At 35.5% G+C, this 18007-nt stretch overlaps 1 long non-coding RNA gene across 1 annotated transcript in view; it reads right to left on the bottom strand.

Annotated features, from left to right (window-relative positions):
• Positions 1–204: 204 nt before the first annotated feature.
• Positions 205–18007, bottom strand: part of LOC111545112 — a 56723-nt gene continuing 38920 nt past the window's right edge. Inside the window, exons 4-6 of the long non-coding RNA XR_002732345.1 lie at positions 7480–7589; positions 2589–2654; positions 205–235 (exon numbers count right to left, since the gene is read on the bottom strand). This is a non-coding gene — a long non-coding RNA (uncharacterized LOC111545112). The remainder of the gene's footprint in view (positions 236–2588; positions 2655–7479; positions 7590–18007) is intronic.

Genomic DNA, 18007 nt, shown 5'->3' on the forward strand with positions numbered 1-18007 from the left:
AATGTTCACTTACACCAAATATCTGTGTAAGTTTTTCCCTTTGCAGGTCTACATAACACACCCTAACTAAATCATCATCACTTCATCAATGAAATTATTCAATTTTTCTGTATATCTTTTATATTTTTTAAAGATGAACTACTATTGGTAACTTTAGTTAACATGAATACTCATACACACATACACAACGTTCAAAATTTTATTCAGTCTTCATGTGGAGAAGAAAAACTTATACCTAGAATCAAAAACCAATGAAGAAAAATAAGGAAAGAGAAAATGTAACATATTAACTATAATTCTGGTAGAAAAAATGACAAAATAATTAGTTGTGATGAAGCATATACCCTATATGTTATGCCTAATCATTTAACTTAGAACAGTCTTAGATGAATGGCATCAAACCAAAGCCAAGAAACAAATATCAGGGGCAAAGACAGAGAAAGAACAGGAGGAAGAGAATTGGAACTGACTTTTTGCATAAAGCAAGAGGAAAGGTGCAGATAATGAACAAGACAGGAAGAAAAAATAAGAAAAAATAAAAAGTAGCGTGGTACTGATAGCAGCAAGGATTGTTACATTGACTATAGACGGGAAAGAGCAGACACAATGGCAGAATAGAAGATAGTTCAGGATGATGAGACAATAATCCAACAGCTTCTCAGCCTGAGGATAAGGACACAGTACTGCATTCTCAAATCACCCAGAACTCATCCTCTCAATCTGCGGAGGAGAGGGATGAAATAGGCAGCAGCAATTACTGCATCCTTATCATTCAGAAAGAGTACAAGCCTATCCTGGGGATGGACTTTGTCCAGTCAAGTTCAGCCAGGAGATTAGGACTCATTTCCCATGCAAATTACCACAATGACCAGCGGATTATTCAATCCTATAATACACATTATCTCCATCTACCTTAATATTATGCTGGCAAATTGAAGCATAAGACAAAATGAAGCAAATGTTATATGATTCTATTGAGTGTGTTAGTGTGTAATGTGAAGTATATAAAAAGTTGTAGAAAATGTGCTAATACTCAAACTTACCAAAGACTAACATTTTGTAATACATCAATCTTTTCTTTTTTAATGCACTTTTAATTTAAATATTGTATTCTTAAAACACATCAGACATAAGAATGCCGCTCAATACAATTTTACAAAATTGAATAGCACCCATACGCACTTCTATCCACTAAGCTCTCAAAGATGAGAACTCCCCCAACTTTTAAACACCCAGGTTAGATTGAATTGCTTATGAGTGTTAAATAAATGCAACTATAAATGAGATAATTGTCTATATCTTATAAAATATATAATTATATTTTATAGTTATATTTATTTAACATTCATAAACAATCTATTCAATATTCATAAGCAAATTCTGGCTTGCTTAGCTGAATATTATATTTGAAGCAGTCACCATTGTTATTGAGCATTTCAAGAGTTTAGTCATTTTCATTGCTGTGTTAAAATTATATAGTCTTGTTTAAATTTCTACAACTGTGGTAAAAATAACTGTATCTGGTACCCCAGATATGGTTCAATAAAGGAAAAGTATAGTTCAAATGTTACTCAGTAACATATATGTAACTCATTTTAAAAATCACATATAAGATTCTAGATCTATCCCTTTATATTTCATGTAACCTTTACGTTCTATGTGATTGATTTCTGCTATATCTTTTACTTAAAGAGTGCAAATTTTTATAATAAGCAAGAAACAGTAAAATTTGAAAGTAAATAAGAGGTAAACAAAATAATTAGTATACCTTTATGAGTAAAATACTTGTATCTGAAATAGATCCAATAAACCTGTGTTGTATGACATTTAAAAAAAAATGATTGCTATAAAAGAATGAACACAATAGATGGGGGATTATGGACGATGGACTACAAATCATGAATTAGCCATGGAAGAGGCTAGGGATTTAGCAATTTAAGATTGCTAGAAGAGGTAGAATTTAAATGACTACGAATCTTGGTTGATAAATCTGAAATTACAAGATAACTAGAAAGCACGAAGCAATCAGGAGGTGGAAGTCATAATGGAATAAATGATAAAGTGAGGAATGCACATAGTAAAATAATTGAAAGTAGAGATGGCAAACCGAGAAAAAAATAGTTTCTAAAATTTGAAATTAGCCATGGTATCAAAATGGTCTCAAAGGAAGCATACAAACATTTATACATGCATATACACCTATGTACATTCATGGATCTATGCATACATACACACATATGTACACTAATACACAACTGTAGGGAGGTGTCAGTGTAGTGATTTAATGGAGTGAGATCTAGAGTTAGAATAGGTTTAAACCCCAACACAAGAATTTTAAGCAACAGTAGTTCTAATCTCATTCAACTTAATCTGCTTAGATCATGAAAAATAGTCAATACATGATTAAACCTTTTTGCTTCTTTTAGTATCATGATTTCATTGTCTGTATAATAATAGAGAATTAGACTAAATAATTCTTATTCTGTGATTTCAAAATATGGAAATCCTGATATTCATATCATTAACAATAACAGTCTGTTTAAAGGTGAAGACTATCTTAATCTGAAAACAACGTGGTAGTTAAAAACCTTTGTCACAGCGTTGTAGTCCAGGGACCAGCAGCAGGTGTCAGCAGGGTTGGTTCTTTCTGAGGGCTATGAGAAAAAAGAAAAAATAAAACTCTTTTGTGCCTCTCACCTTGAATCTGGTGGCTTGCTGGCAATCTGTATTGTTCCTTGGCTTGTAGAACGTTGCTCTGATCGCTACCTTCATCTTCACGTGGCATTTTATGAATGCGTTTGTCTCAAATTCCCTCTATGATGTGAACACCACTCATATAGGATTAGGGCCCATGCTAATGACCTCATCTTCACTTAACTAATTACATCTGCACCTGTTTTCAAATAGGGTCACATTTTTCAGTACTAGGGGTAAGGACTTCAACAAATGAATTTTGGGGAAGGACACAATTTAATATGTAACACTACCGGTATTTAATTCACAACAAGAAAAAAGAGGACCAGTATTGCCCTTAAAAATTTGAAATTGTTATCAGTGACTGCTAAAGTAAACTGGAATCATGAAAATATTTTTGATATAAATACCTTTCATTCCTGTCTAAAATATACTAAGAAAATGATTATTATAAGACCTTGTAAAAACATCTCTTAATGTATCCTTAAAATATATCTTTGTCTATGTATGTAAAAGAACATATAATCAAGCAAATGCAAAGCAATTGTTACATAATTACTAAAATTCAGTTTTTTATAATATTCTAGCATATTATTTTAATCTAAAACTTTGAAATTGATTACTCTAAAATATCTCTTTCTACAATAAGTATGATAATCAGGACGTCCACTTATCTAGCTTATACCTTACTAAATCAAAGTTCACATATTTTGTGAGAAACAGAGAAAACACTGACTGACTGAAAATGAATAAAGGGTATAATTATGCACATAGTTTCCCAAGAGATTTGAGAGGTCACATCCACTTTCTTCTCTCCGTCCCTCCACCAATGTCTAATCAAAATCTTCATCCCTATGAACTCTATTTGTTCAGTATTTCTCCCTTCACTCTAGACTTTATGTACTTCAACATTTTTGTAACTGTTCTCTCTGTATCAGTATTTTACCCCTGAAGTTTTTCCAACATTAGAACTATATTAACTCTCTAAAATAGAAATATGATTATGTCGCCCTCCTGAGAAGATTCTGCAAGAGCTTTTGGTATAATATTTAAGAATATTGATATGACAACAAAATGCCTGCACTGGATCTTGCCTTTAATGCTAATTAGCTGAGTTAACTTTACCTTCAAGAAATACGTTTATGTTTACTACGTATCAATTCCCTCACCTGCGAAACTGTGATAATTAAACATATTACCTGCTTTATGTCTGTATTGTGGGAAATAAAAACATGTAATATGTTTGAAAGCATTAAAGACCTACATAAATGATGTCAAAAGTTATTGGCCTTATTGAAAACTCCAAGTACAAGTTTACTTAAAAAGATATGATCAAAGAATTTTTATTTCTGAGAGCACAAATTGTAACATCAAACCTGATACGGAGGCCACAAGTTCTCTGTTGACTGAAGATAGTCCCAGTGTCACCTATTTTTCAGCCATAATTATTAATAACACCCATTTTCAATCTCAAAATCTTCCTGTTTGTGTAATAAAGTATACGGTGACCTTATTTATATACTCAATTGTTCATTGCAAAAAGGTTTAATATACATCTATACAAGAAATTTAAACTTAAATGTATTAGCTATGGATGATAAATTATCATTTCAAAGTAAATCAACCTATTCTACCCTTGTCCACCTCCAGATTCAGAAATAATAGTAGCAGCTAAAATTCAAGCAGAATCTGTGATCTCTGTACTCCACATATTGTTTGTCCTTACAGATGCTAACTAACTTAATTCTCACAATAATCCTTTGATAAAATACATGCTATTGTTATTTTTATTCTATAGAAAAGGACACTGAGAATTGAAATATCTTAGGTTCTATACATAGTCATTTGCAAAACTAGGGTTTGATCCCAGGCAATTTGCTAGTAAGTCCATGCAAACACTATTCTACTTTATTATACTCCGTTTGTAAATAACTGACCACTCAATGTTCTCTACCTGAAAGAGTCAACCATGGATGTCAGGATAGATATTCCCCCAGCGACTATGGCCTTGCCAGGCTCTTCTTTTTTCTTGACACTAGTTCCAGAGATATATTAAGGTCTCAAAGAACTTTTCTTTTTTTACGCTAGAAACTGTTTATTTCATTCTTCTTCTAAAAGCTGGGCATTATTTACCAAATTTCCTAGCAACATAAATTATAAATTTAACCTAATAATTTATTAATAGATAACAGTTATCTATGTTTATCTGAAAACAACACATCTGGTACGTGTGTAATTTCTTTCTTGACTGATTTAGGATATTCAAAACCTAATCTCCATTACCAATTAGCATCATTCATCGCTTTTTTTCTAAATAAGAAAAGTCCTGTAAACTAGTGATCTGATAATAAAATTCAAACTTTATTTACATGACTTCCAAAGTGAGTTATGCTTGGTTTCCGCTTGACTGTTTACCATCTTTTCTTGTAATTGCTTCTCCCGATAGCTCCACTAAAATGTCTTCTCATTGGTTTATTGTGGTACTCTTTCCCTAGCCACTGAAAGCTTGAACATACTGTTTTCTATCCTTCACCTTCTTGACTGGCTAACTTTGATCTTAATGGTTCAGTTTATCTGTAATTGATTTCGTGAATCCCTTTAGTTCTCTGCCGACTGGCTCCCTTCCATACATAAGTCAAGAGGACTTTATTACATGACTCTCCTATATGACTTCTACTTCCCAGGTACTTAACACTTTGAGTAATTGCCCACTAACTTGTTGTTTTATCTTTAAAAACGTATGTTATGCTTCATTGGGAAGGAACTATGCCATGCTTACCACGAAAATAACTCTTATTAATATATTAACTAGTAGTCAACAAAGGTATACCTAACTTGATATTTTAATACTCTAGCTGTCATACAGAAATTTAACGCCAATGCCCCATATTCGTTATTTGTACATAATATAGCGTAACAATAATCAATGAAAAATAGATTTGCAGATAAAATGTAATTATAAAATAACATAAAATATTAATTTAATCTAAAATGTCACTATAAAAATGATTAATAATGTGCTGCATATAGTCTTTATAAAATGTCAACACTAACATAAAAAAGTGTGATTGTTGCTACTTCCATTTAGCTAAAGAAAGACAAGATTGTGGAGAAAGATGCTTTAAAGGTCCCTATGTTACTTTTTTCCTTTCATGAGCACTTCACTAACTTAAAACTGTCAGTTTGTTGGTGCTATACTGAAGGCAATCCAAAAAATGGCAATGAGGAAGTAAAAAACACATCATTCTCCATCCAAAAAGAGTTAGACAAAAAGCATAGATTTAAGAACAGAAGGAAATGAGTCAAGACTCTGCCTCTTATGATAGCTGTGCTTTTAATCCAGTTTTGATTTTAACCAAAAAGTGCACACTCAGAGAATTGGAGGTGGATAAGAAAAATGAGATTTTTACTTTTGGCCCAAACTAATTCAAATTAAAAGAATGACAAATTGATAGTGAAAATGTGTGTGGGAAAAATAAAATATAATTTTCTACTTTCAAACTTTATAAAGTTTAGAAGATATTTATTAGATGACAGTATGAAAGCCATTACATAATAACACCTCACTAATTACTTTGTAATACTTATTAGTAATGCATTAACATCAACATTCGTAATGATTTTTAATGTTACACGAAAATATCTTCTAATCTCATACATACAAAAAAGCACAATCTCACACACAGAAAAGCATAATCTTTGGTGGTTAAATCAGTCCTTGGACAGGTTTGGAAATTTGCCAGGACCTAGAAACCGATAAAATTTAAACTATGAATAATAAATTTATGAATCTAGAAAATATTTTATTATATAATCAAATAACACAAAAAACTTAAGTTTAATTTTTTTAAAAAAAGCTTAATACACATATTTTAGGAGATGTATTTTTAATGTTTAAATTTTATTCAGGATCAAAACATTTTTGCTTAAATAGAATCTAAAAAATATGAATTTGTACAGAAAAAGAAAATTCAATCAACCAAGCTTCTATCAATGGATGAATGAATAAAGAAAATATGGTACATATACATAATGGGGTCATTATTCAGCCATAAAAAAAAAAAAAACAAATCCTGTCATCTGCAACTATATATGGAATTGGAGGACATTATGTTAAGTGAAATAAACAGGTCAGAGAGACATTGTTTCTTGTCTCTTACATGTGGGAACTAAAAATGTGGATCTCATGAAGATAGAAAGCAGAGTGGTCATTACCAGAGGCTAAGCAGGGTAAGAAGGAGAGGGGGATGAAGAGAAGTTGATTAATGGGTACAGGTGTATAGCTTGCTAGAAGAAATAAGATCTAATGTTTTTTACGATAAACTATTGTATATTGCAAAATAGCTGGAGAGGAATTAGAATGGTTCTAGCATAAAGAAACGAGAAATATTTAAAGTGATGAATATCTCAAGTAAACTGATTTGATCTTTACAAATTATATTAATGTATTAAATTACCACATGTACCCTGAGACTATGTAAATATGCATCAGCTAAAAAAACAATCTAGACAAAACAAAATGTAAGTTGTACATTCACTTTCTAAAAAATACTAGATAATAAAAGTTATAGTCCTATGGTTAAATTTTGGCCATTACTTAAAACGGTAGCAAATTTTACTATGCTTATACAACCAATTTAAAGAAATTATGAAAAATGTACTTTCCTCTACATGTGTGGATACCTGTACCACATTATGTAGTGTATTAGCCTGTTTTCATGCTCCTGATAAAGACATACCTGAGACTGGGCAATTTATAAAAGACAGACGTTTAATTGGACTTACAGTTCAACATTACAGGAGAGGTCTCACAATCAAGGTGGAAGGCAAGGAGGCTCAGGTTATGTGGATGGCGGCAGGCAAAAAGAGAGCTTGTGGAGAGAAACTCCCATTTTCTAAAAAAAAAAAAAAAAAATCAGATCTAGTGAGGCCCATTCACTATCACGAGAACAGCACGGGAAAGACCCACTCCCATGATTCAGTCGTCTCCCACCAAGACCCTCCCACACAATGTAGGAATTATGGGAGCTAAAAGATGAGATTTGGGTGGGGACACAGAGCAAACCCATATCATGTAGCTCCCAGTAATTATATGAATATTTTTATTTCAATTTCAGAGACATTTTGTGGGTCTTGCAATCAGGAATATCAATATCTCAGAGTGTTGACAGCTGTTGGAAGACCTTGGTTATTGACTTCTTAGTTTAAAAGAATTTAAACAATAGATACACAGCAAAGGAGATGCAGCACTGAGCAATTTATTGCAGAGGAAAAAGAATATTTTGAAAGTTAAAAACAGAATAGACAGTGCAGGCTGAGGGCGAGAGAATTTAGTGTAGGCTATTCATTAGAATGAGACAGGAAAAACTAACACGAGGGAAACTCCCTTTATGGGAGTCCTACATGATTATTCATGAAGGTGTGGGGAGAGTTGTTATAGTAGGGATGTTCTGGGTGGTCCTCTGGGCACAGTGAAGTAACTGTGCATGCTTGTTCATATATCACATTTCTCATTAGCATCTTAAATCTCCATCTAAGGTTGTGATTTTACTATTATAATGAGCAAAGAGTTAGTCTGAACACAGGTAAAATCAAAATGTACATGTTCTCTATAGGGGAAATTCTCTATTGGAGATAACTTGGCTTGAATAACGTCGACGACGGTGCAAATACTGGGGCTTATTGTGTTGACTGTATAGTCCCAAGGCTGTTGTGTCCTGAGGACATAGTTACTCCCTTGACCGCCTCCTACCTCAAGAGTATTGTGACTTTCACTGTCTGATTTAGTGACAAATTTCAAACACAGGAATTTCATCACAGAAATAATGCATTTTACATTTTTATAAGTAGTGGAATACATTAGATAATTTTTAATATCTTAAAAACATAGCTAAATTTGTTTTACTCTGGGACAAATATGCAATGGCTATTTTTTGGGAAGTAACTATGATGGAATAAAGTATATAGAGTAAAATGAAATATGTTTATGCTTTAAGTTTGGGGTTGAGGGGAGGCACGAAAAGAGGATGTCTTCATACAACTCAATAAATCTTTTGACTGATGGAAATTTTGCCTATCTGTTCTTTTCTCGAAATGGCTACTTAACAAAAAAGTGAAAATGGTTATGGTAATTTTGTGTGTGGGACCAGCCCGAGGCAAGATTATAGTGCTTCCTTCTCAGTGATTGCTTTTCAAATCTTGAAAGTAGCCCAGGAAAAATATTGAAGTTAGCGGGGACCAACAGAAATAATTAATTTTTAAATTTACTTTTCAGATATCCTCTGCATACGTGATAGTCAAGTATTCCGACTGTTATAAGTAATGGTTAACTTGGGATGACAAGGCAATATTTTTTGAATGCCCTTCAGTTTTGTGATTATATCAATACAGATGTTTATTTGAACTATTTTTCCCTTGCATTTATTGTCTTTGTGCTATTTCATATCATTCACAATACCTAAGCACTTTGAAAAACAGATCATAAGAAAGGAATAAAAGTATAGCATTTATCCCTAAAGATGACCTGGGATTCTAACTTTTCTGCAGTAAGATAACTTCTATCAATCAACTTGATGTATTTATTTGTTTAGCCATAATCTGATTAAACATGGCAAAGAATACTTTCATTTAAGTAAGTTTGTTTTTAACAATATACTGTATGTTGTCTTAGTCTGTTCTGGCTGCTATAACAAAATGCTATAGATTGGGTAATCTATACACAACAGAAATTTATTGCTCACAGTCCTGGAGGCTGGGAAGTCCAAGATCAAGAACCCAGCAGCTTTTATGTTTGGTGAGGGTCTGTACCTCATGGATGGTGTCTTCTATGTGCCTCACATGGTAGAAGAGGTGAATAAGCTAATAAGCTCCCTCAGGCCTCTTTTTTTTTTTTGATGGAGTCTTGCTCTATTGCCCAGGCTATAGTCCAGTGGCACAATCTCGGCTAACTGCAACTTCCACCTCCTGGGTTCAAGCAATTCTCCTGCCTCAGCCTCCCTAGTATATGTAAAGAATGTCATTCAACTTTGTGTCTTTATGGCATACTGTAAATTTTAGTCAATTACAAAAGAAAAAATGTATATATTCCCCCAAATATGTATTTGTGTATCCCAATTGTGTATACAGTATATAATTTTAAAAATATATGATACATTTATAATTTTACATATACTAATATATTATAAATTATATTAATTATATAAAGTATGTGATTACACACATATACAAAATGGACAATTTTAATATAATATCTGCATATGATTAGAAATGAAGAACTGGGTAGGTTTATATAAAATTCAATGAGAGTTACTTTTAATCATATATAATCATTTAATCATTTCTTTTTTAAACTCAAGTACTTCCAAAGTAAGAATGGTAGCCACTGGCAAAAAAAAATACATTATTTCAACATTAGTTAGTTATAGATTATATATGCCCCATCCCCCACCTCACTTTTCTCCAAAATAATGTGTAAAGAAATGATTTACATTATTACCTCCTAGCTCAGTGGTAACAAAAGTGAATGGTGTTATTGTGAGAATACCCTTAAGCAAATTTTCTCTAGAGAAATAGCTATGGACCATTACTACCCCAGAGGGACACGGTCTCTAGGATTACCCTCATGTCTATGAATCCACTCCACCTCTGAGCCGTGAGAGTCAATTACGTAGATATCCACTGTCACAATTTGACTTGAAAGTCAAAAATAAAGAAATAAATAAAAAGAGAGAAAAAAGTTCAGCCATTTTACTATTTCACTTTATTTTTCTCTCTTCCTCCCTTTTTAACTCTTCCCATCCCTTTCTTCCCTTCATCTCCTTTGCTTTTTTTTAATTCTATTTTTTCTTTGTCTTTTCTTTTTCTCCCTACTTCATTTATCTTTTCCCTGACATACCTCTTTGGCATATAAGTGGCCAAACATTTCCTCTTGCTGTTTGTCATGATTTAGTAAGAAATTTGGTTATGATCTACTTTTTTTTTTTTTTTTTTTTTTTTGAGATGGACTCTCGCTCTGTTGTCCAGACTAGAGTGCAGTGGCAAAATCGCAAGTCTCCTGCCTCAGCCTTCTGAGTAGCTGTGATTACAGTCGCCTGACATCATGCCTGGCTGATTTTTGTATTATTACTAGAAACAGGGTTCACCATGTTGGCCAGGCTGGTCTCAAACTCCTGACCTCAAGTGGTTCACCCGTGTCTGCCTCCCAAAGTGCTGGGATTACAGGTGTGAGCCACCGCACCCGGCTATGAACTACATTTAACACGATAATCTACTAGATGCTATATGAAAAATGAGAAAAGAAAAAAATATCAAAATACGCACACACACATGCATGCGTGCACACACACACACACACACTCACAGTCTCTGCCTTTACAATTTATTTTCTTTTTTTTCTCATGTGTACTTGTACCCTACAAAAAGACCAAAATACCAGTGAGTTTTGATCATGAAGTACACCTAGCCTGTATTACATTCTCTCACATGTTAGTCTCTGAATTGACTCTTAGAACACAACATTTTGGATGCACCCCCAAAAGTACAAAAGATGGTATTGTTGACATTCTAAGCTTTGACACCCAGAGTTCTTATTTTTTATTCATAGGTTACAGATATTCAATGCAAATATATATTTAAAAACTATGGAACATTTATTTCAATCAGTTAATATAGTGATACACATACTTCCTGATAATACTTTATTGTTATCATATGCTAAAAAGCACATTTTTGTCTGTAATATAGTGTTGTGTTTCTAGTAAATGTGTTGAGTTTCAGATAATATACTCGGAAAGAACTATTTTACTAATCTCTTTCTTTGAAAAGAATACTAGTTACAGTCCAAGGGGTGTTTTCAGTGAAGAAATGATAAAGCAAATGTGTTTTTCTACCTGCCCAGGAATAGATTTGTTTTTGTTGTTTGATTGATTTCAATATTGGTCCTTATGCTCATCAAACAAAATTTTAAGAGAGAGAGAGGGAGAAACAGAGAGAAAGAGAGGGAATAAGCATATACTATAAATAGTTGTCATGTAAAAACATTGATTTAATTCATCCAGTAGACGTTTTTCCAAATAAAAGTGGAAAATCAAATACCTTCTTTAGTTCTTTTCAGAAATTTCTTCTGCAAGGACATTGAAATAAAAACACTCGCAATAGTGAGATTAAGTTGAAGGTAGACCTTTACAAGAATCAAGAGATGCAATCTGTTTTAAGAAGGAAATAGTGTGGTACACCCTATTTAGTACACTTTTAGAGATAATTGCTTTTCTACCAGAAGATTTCTAAAGACTTATGTTGTAAATTTTGAAACTGCTGTTTACAGTGTTCTTTGTTCTTTTGCTTTTCATAGACAGGCCTGAAATTAGAAGTTCATATGGAAGTTCCTAGCATCCTAACTCAACGAAAAGTAACTTTCCTTTTTCTAGTTTAAAATTCGGTAAAATCATTCCTCCCTAGCAAACCACACCGAATTCAGTGTAGGTGGTAAAAGGAAACTTAAGCTTGACCAATCAGAAACTGCCAAATTACCTCCAACTAGAGACCATTCACAAGAATGATCCCAATAAGGCTGCCGCTTCACTTTGGCCAATCACATATTTTCTTTCCCTTCCTTCTGCACTCACCCTGAAAAAGCTTCCCCCTAGTGCTCTGTCAGCCACTTCAGCTCTGGAGCTGCCTGAATTGTGAATCACTGAATATTCAAAGTATTTACTATTTTAAAGTGACTCAGTTTTTCTTTTTCCTTTTTTTTTCTGTTTTCTTTTCATGACTTTTTCCAACCTTCCACTTTCCCTCCCTTGCCTTCTTGTATTCCTCAGAGTATATTGCTTCCATTTTTACGATCATGTGTACCCAAGGTTTAGCTCTCACTTACAAGTGAGAACATGGAGTATTTAGTTTTCTGTTTCGGCATTCACTTGCCTAGAATAATGGTTTCCAGCTGGATCCATGTTGCTGCAAGGATATGATTTCATTCTTTGTTATGACTGTGTAGTATTCTGTGGTATATATGTACTGCATTTTCTTAATCCAGTCCACTCCTGATGGGCAGCTGGGTTGACTCTACGTCTTTGCTAGTGCAATGACTCAGTTTATCTTTTAACATAGCTAAGAATACAGTATTCCTCCCTTCTTGAGCTTTCAACCAAAGCCTTTCCTTTTGGAAAGAGGAAGTCAGTGTTTAATGTCCTGCCCCAATGAAGTTAAATTATAGCTGAGTGTAGTTGAATGGTGGAGACTTCCTTCTTTCGATAAGTCCTCCGATGGAATAAGTGCTGTACATTGTTCCCAGTGTGTTGATAATGCTATGGCGCTGATTGCCCTTTCCAGTGCATGAGGTAGTAGTTCCACTGCAGGACAAGCAAGCCGAAAAATGCCTCCTGCCCACTTCTGCTCACTGAATACTTAGCTTTTAAATCTGGGGTTTACTCAGAGAGAAGCATGCCGTTGTCCCCACCTAGAACTTATGAGTCCTGGATCAGAAACTTTGCCTGAGGGAAGAAACAGACTATAAAACCAGTTTCCAATTTCTACCCAGAACACCTGACTTTATTTGCAACAGATAAGTTCAAAACTAACAATGCTCTCAAGAACAGTACCTGAGTGGTGAGAGGCTTTTGTGGGTAGATAAAAGACAGAGGTTATACTGTAGCCCAGTGAGTTTACAATAGAAAAACTTGGAATAAAACAGCTAGAAGAGGCTAACATGGTGAAACCCCGTCTCTACTAAAAATGCATAAAATTAGTTGGGCGTGGTGGCGGACACCTGTAGTACAGCAGTCTGAGATCTAACTACAAGGGGTCAGCGAGGCTGGGTGAGGGGCACCCGCCATTGCTGAGGCATAAGTAGGTAAACCAAGCTGCCAGGAAGCTTGAATTGGGTGGAGCCCACCACATTTCAAGGAGGCCTACATGCCTCTGTAGACTCCACCTCTGAGGACAGAGCATGGCTAAACAAAAAGCACCAGAAACCTCTGCAGATGAAAATGTACCTGTCTGACAGCTTTAAAGAGAGCAGTGGTTCTCCCGGCATGGAGGTTGAGATCTGAGAATGGACAGACTGCCTGCTCAAGTGGGTCCCTGACCCCTAAGTCCTAACTGGGAGACATGCCCTACTAGGTGCAGACCAACACCTCACACCTCACACAGCTGGGTACACCCCTGACACGAAGCTCCCAGAGCAAGAATCAGACAGTGACACTCGCTGTTCAGCAATATTCTATCTTCTGCAGCCTCCGCTGGACCCAGGAAAACAGGGTCTGGAGTGGACTTCAAATAAACTCCAACAGACCTGCAGCTGACGGTCCTGACAGTTAGAAGGAAACTAACAAACAGAAAGGACACCCACACCAACACCCCATCAGTACGTCACCATCATCAAAGACCAAAGGCAGATAAAACCACAAAGATGGGGAAAAAGCAGTGCAGAAAAGCTGGAAATTCAAAAAATAGAGCACATCTCCCCCTCCAAAGGAATGCAGATCATCGCCAGCAACGGAACAAAGCTAGATGGAGAATGACTTTGACGAGCTGAGAGAAGAAGGCTTCAGTCAATCGAACTTCTCAGAGCTAAAGGAGGAACTATGAATCCAGCACAAAGAAACTAAAAACCTTGAAAAAAGAATGGAAGAATGGATAACTAGAATAACCAACGCAGAGAAGTGTATAAATGAACTGATAGAGATGAAAACCATGACACGAGAACTACATGAAAATGCAAAACCTTCAGTAACCGACTCAATCAACTGGAAGAAAGAGTATCAGTGATTGAAGATCAAATGAACGAAATGAAGCAAGAAGAGAAGTTTAGAGAAAAAAGAGTAAAAATAAATGAACAAAGCCTCGAAGAAATATGAGATTATGTGAAAATATCAAATCTACATCTGATTGGTGTGCCTGAAAGTGATGGGGAGAATGGAATCAAGTTGGAAAACACTCTGCAGGATATCATCCGGGAGAACTTACCCAACCTAGCAAGGCAGGCCAACATTCAAATTCAGGAAATAGAGAGAATGCCACAAAGATTCTCCTCGAGAAGAGCAACTCCAAGACACGTAATTGTCAGATTCACCAAAGTTGAAATGAAGGAAAAAATCTTAAGAGCAGCCAGAGAGAAAGGTCGGGTTACCCACAAAGGGAAGCCCATCAGACTAACAGCAGATCTTTCGGTAGAAACTCTCCAAGCCAGAAGAGAGTGGGGGTCAATATTCAACATTCTTTTTTTTTTTTTTTTTGAGACGGAGTCTCGCTCTGCCGCCCAGTCTGGAGTGCAGTGGCGCGATCTCGGCTCACTACAAGCTCCGCCTCCTGGGTTAACGCCATTCTCATGCCTCAGCCTCCCGAGTAGCTGGGACTACAGGCGCCCGCCACGTCGCCTGGCTAGTTTTTTGTATTTTTTAGTAGAGACGGGGTTTCACCGTGTTAGCCAGGATGGTCTCGATCTCCTGACCTCGTGATCTGCCCTTCTCGGCCTCACAAAGTGATGGGATTACAGGCTTGAGCCACCGCGCCCGGCCTCAACATTCTTAAAGAAAAAGAATTTTCAACCCAGAATTTCATATACAGCCAAACTAAGTTTCATAAGTGAAGGAGAAATAAAATATTTTACAGACAAGCAAATGCCTAGAGATTTTGTCACCACCAGGCCTGCCCTACAAGAGATCTTGAAGGAAGCACTAAGCATGGAAAGGAACCACAGGTACCAGCCATTGCAAAAATATGCCAAAATGTAAAGTCCATCAATGCTAGGAAGAAACTGCATCAACTAACGAGCAAAATAACCAGATAACATCATAATAACAGAATCAAGTTCACACAGAACAATATTAACCTTAAATGTAAATAGACTAAATGGTCCAATTAAAAGACACAGACTGGCAAATTGGATAAAGAGTCAAGACCCATCAGTTTGCTGTATTCAGGGGACCCATCTCACATGCAGACACACACATAGGCTCAAAAAAAGGGATAGAGGAAGATCTACCAAGCAAATGGAAAACAAAAAAAGGCAGGGGTTGCAATCCTAGTCTCTGATACAACAGACTTTAAACCAAGAAAGATCAAAATAGACAAAGAAAGACATTATATAATGGTAAAGGGATCAATTCATCAAGAAGAGCTAACTATCCTAAATATATATGCACCCAATACAGGAACACTCAGATTCATAAAGCAAGTCCTTAGAGACTCACAAAGAGACGTAGACTCCCATACAATAATAATGGGAGACTTTAACACATCATTTTCAAAATTAGACAGATCAACGAGACAGAAAGTTAACAAGGATATCCAGGAATTGAACAAACTCTGCACCAAGCGGACCTAATAGACATCTACAGAACTCCCCACCCCAAATCAACAGAATATGTATTCTTCTCAGCACCACATCGCACTTACTTCAAAATTGACCACATAGTTGGAAGTAAAGCACTCCTCAGCAAATCTAAAAGAACAGACATTATAACAAACTGTCTCTCAGACCACAGTGCAATCAGACTAGAACTCAGGAATAAGAAACTCAATCAAAACCACTCAAGTACCTGGAAACTGAACAACCTGCTCCTGAATGACTACTGGGTACATAACAAATGAAGGAAGAAATAAAAATGTTCTTTGAAACCAATGAGAACAAAGATACAGCATACCAGAATCTATAGGACACATTTAAAGCAGTGTGTAGAGGGAAATTTATTGCACTAAATGCCCACAAGTGAAAGCAGGAAAGATCTAAAATTAACACCCTAACATCACAATTAAAAGAACTACAGAAACAAGAGCAAACACATTCAAAAGCTAGCAGAAGGCAAGAAATAACTAAGATCAGAGCAGAACTGAAGGAGGTAGAGACACAAAAAACCCTTCAAAAAATCAATGAATCCAGCAGCTGGATTTTTGAAAAGATCTACAAAATTGATAGACTGCTAGCAAAAAGAATACAGAAGAAAAGAGAGAAGAATCAAATAGATGCAATAAAAAATGATAAAGGGGAAATCACCACCAAACCCACAGAAATACAAACTATCATCAGAGAATACTATAAACACCTCTACGCAAATAAACTAGAAAACCCAGAAGAAATGGATAATTTCCTGGACACTGACACTCTCCCAAGGCTAAACCAGGAAGAAGTTGAATCTCTGAATAGAACAATAGCAGGCTCTGAAATTGAGGCAGTAATTAATAGCCTGCCAATCATAAAATGTCCAGGACCAGACGGATTCACAGCCAAATTCTACCAGAGGTACAAGGAAGAGCTGGTAACATTCCTTCTGAAACTATTCCAATCAATAGAAAAAGAGGGAGTCCTCCCTAACTCTTTTTATGAGGCCAACATCATCCTGATACCAAAGCCTGGCAGACACACATCAAAAAAAGAGAATTTTAGACCAATATCCCTGATGAACATAGATGCAAAAATCCTCAATAAAATACTGGCAAACCAAATCCAGCAGCACATCAAAAAGCTTATCCACCATGATCAAGTGGGCTTCATCCCTGGGCTGCAAGGCTGGTTCAACATATGCAAATCAATAAATGTAATCCAGCATATAAACAGAACCAAAGACAAAAAACACATGATTATCTCAATAGATGCAGAAAAGTCCTTTGACAAAATTAAACAGTCCTTCATGCTAAAAAGTCTCAATAAATTCGGTATTAATGGAACATATCTAAAAATAATAAGATCTATTTATGACAAACCCACAGCCAATTTCATACTGAATGGGCAAAAACTGGAAGCATTCCCCTTGAAAACTGGCACGAGACAGGGATGCCCTCTCTCACCTCTGCTATTCAACATAGTGTTGGAAGTTCTGGCTAGGGCAATCAGGCAAGAGAAAGAAATAAAAGATATTCAATTAGGAAAAGAGGAAGTGAAATTGTCCCTGTTTGCAGATGACATGGTAGTATATTTAGAAAACCCCATCATCTCAGCCCAAAATCTCCTTAAGCTGATAAGCCACTTCAGCAAAGTCTCAGGATACAAAATCAATGTGCAAAATTCACAGGCATTCTTATATACCAATAACACAGAAAAAGAGAGTCAAATCATGAATGAACTCCCATTCACAATTGCTTCAAAGAGAATAAAATACCTAGGAATCCAACTTACAAGGGATGTAAAGGACCTCTTCAAGGAGAACTACAAACCACTGCTCAGTGAAATCAAAGAGGACACAAACAAATGGAAGAACAAACCATGCTCATAGATAGGAAGAATCAATATTGTGAAAATGGCCATACTGCCCAAGGTAATTTATAGATTAAATGCCATCCCCATTAAGCTACCAATGACTTTCTTCACAGAATTGGA

The sequence above is a fragment of the Piliocolobus tephrosceles genome, chromosome 2 (genome assembly GCF_002776525.5).
Source record: "Piliocolobus tephrosceles isolate RC106 chromosome 2, ASM277652v3, whole genome shotgun sequence".
Classification (NCBI taxonomy): Eukaryota; Metazoa; Chordata; class Mammalia; order Primates; family Cercopithecidae; genus Piliocolobus; species Piliocolobus tephrosceles.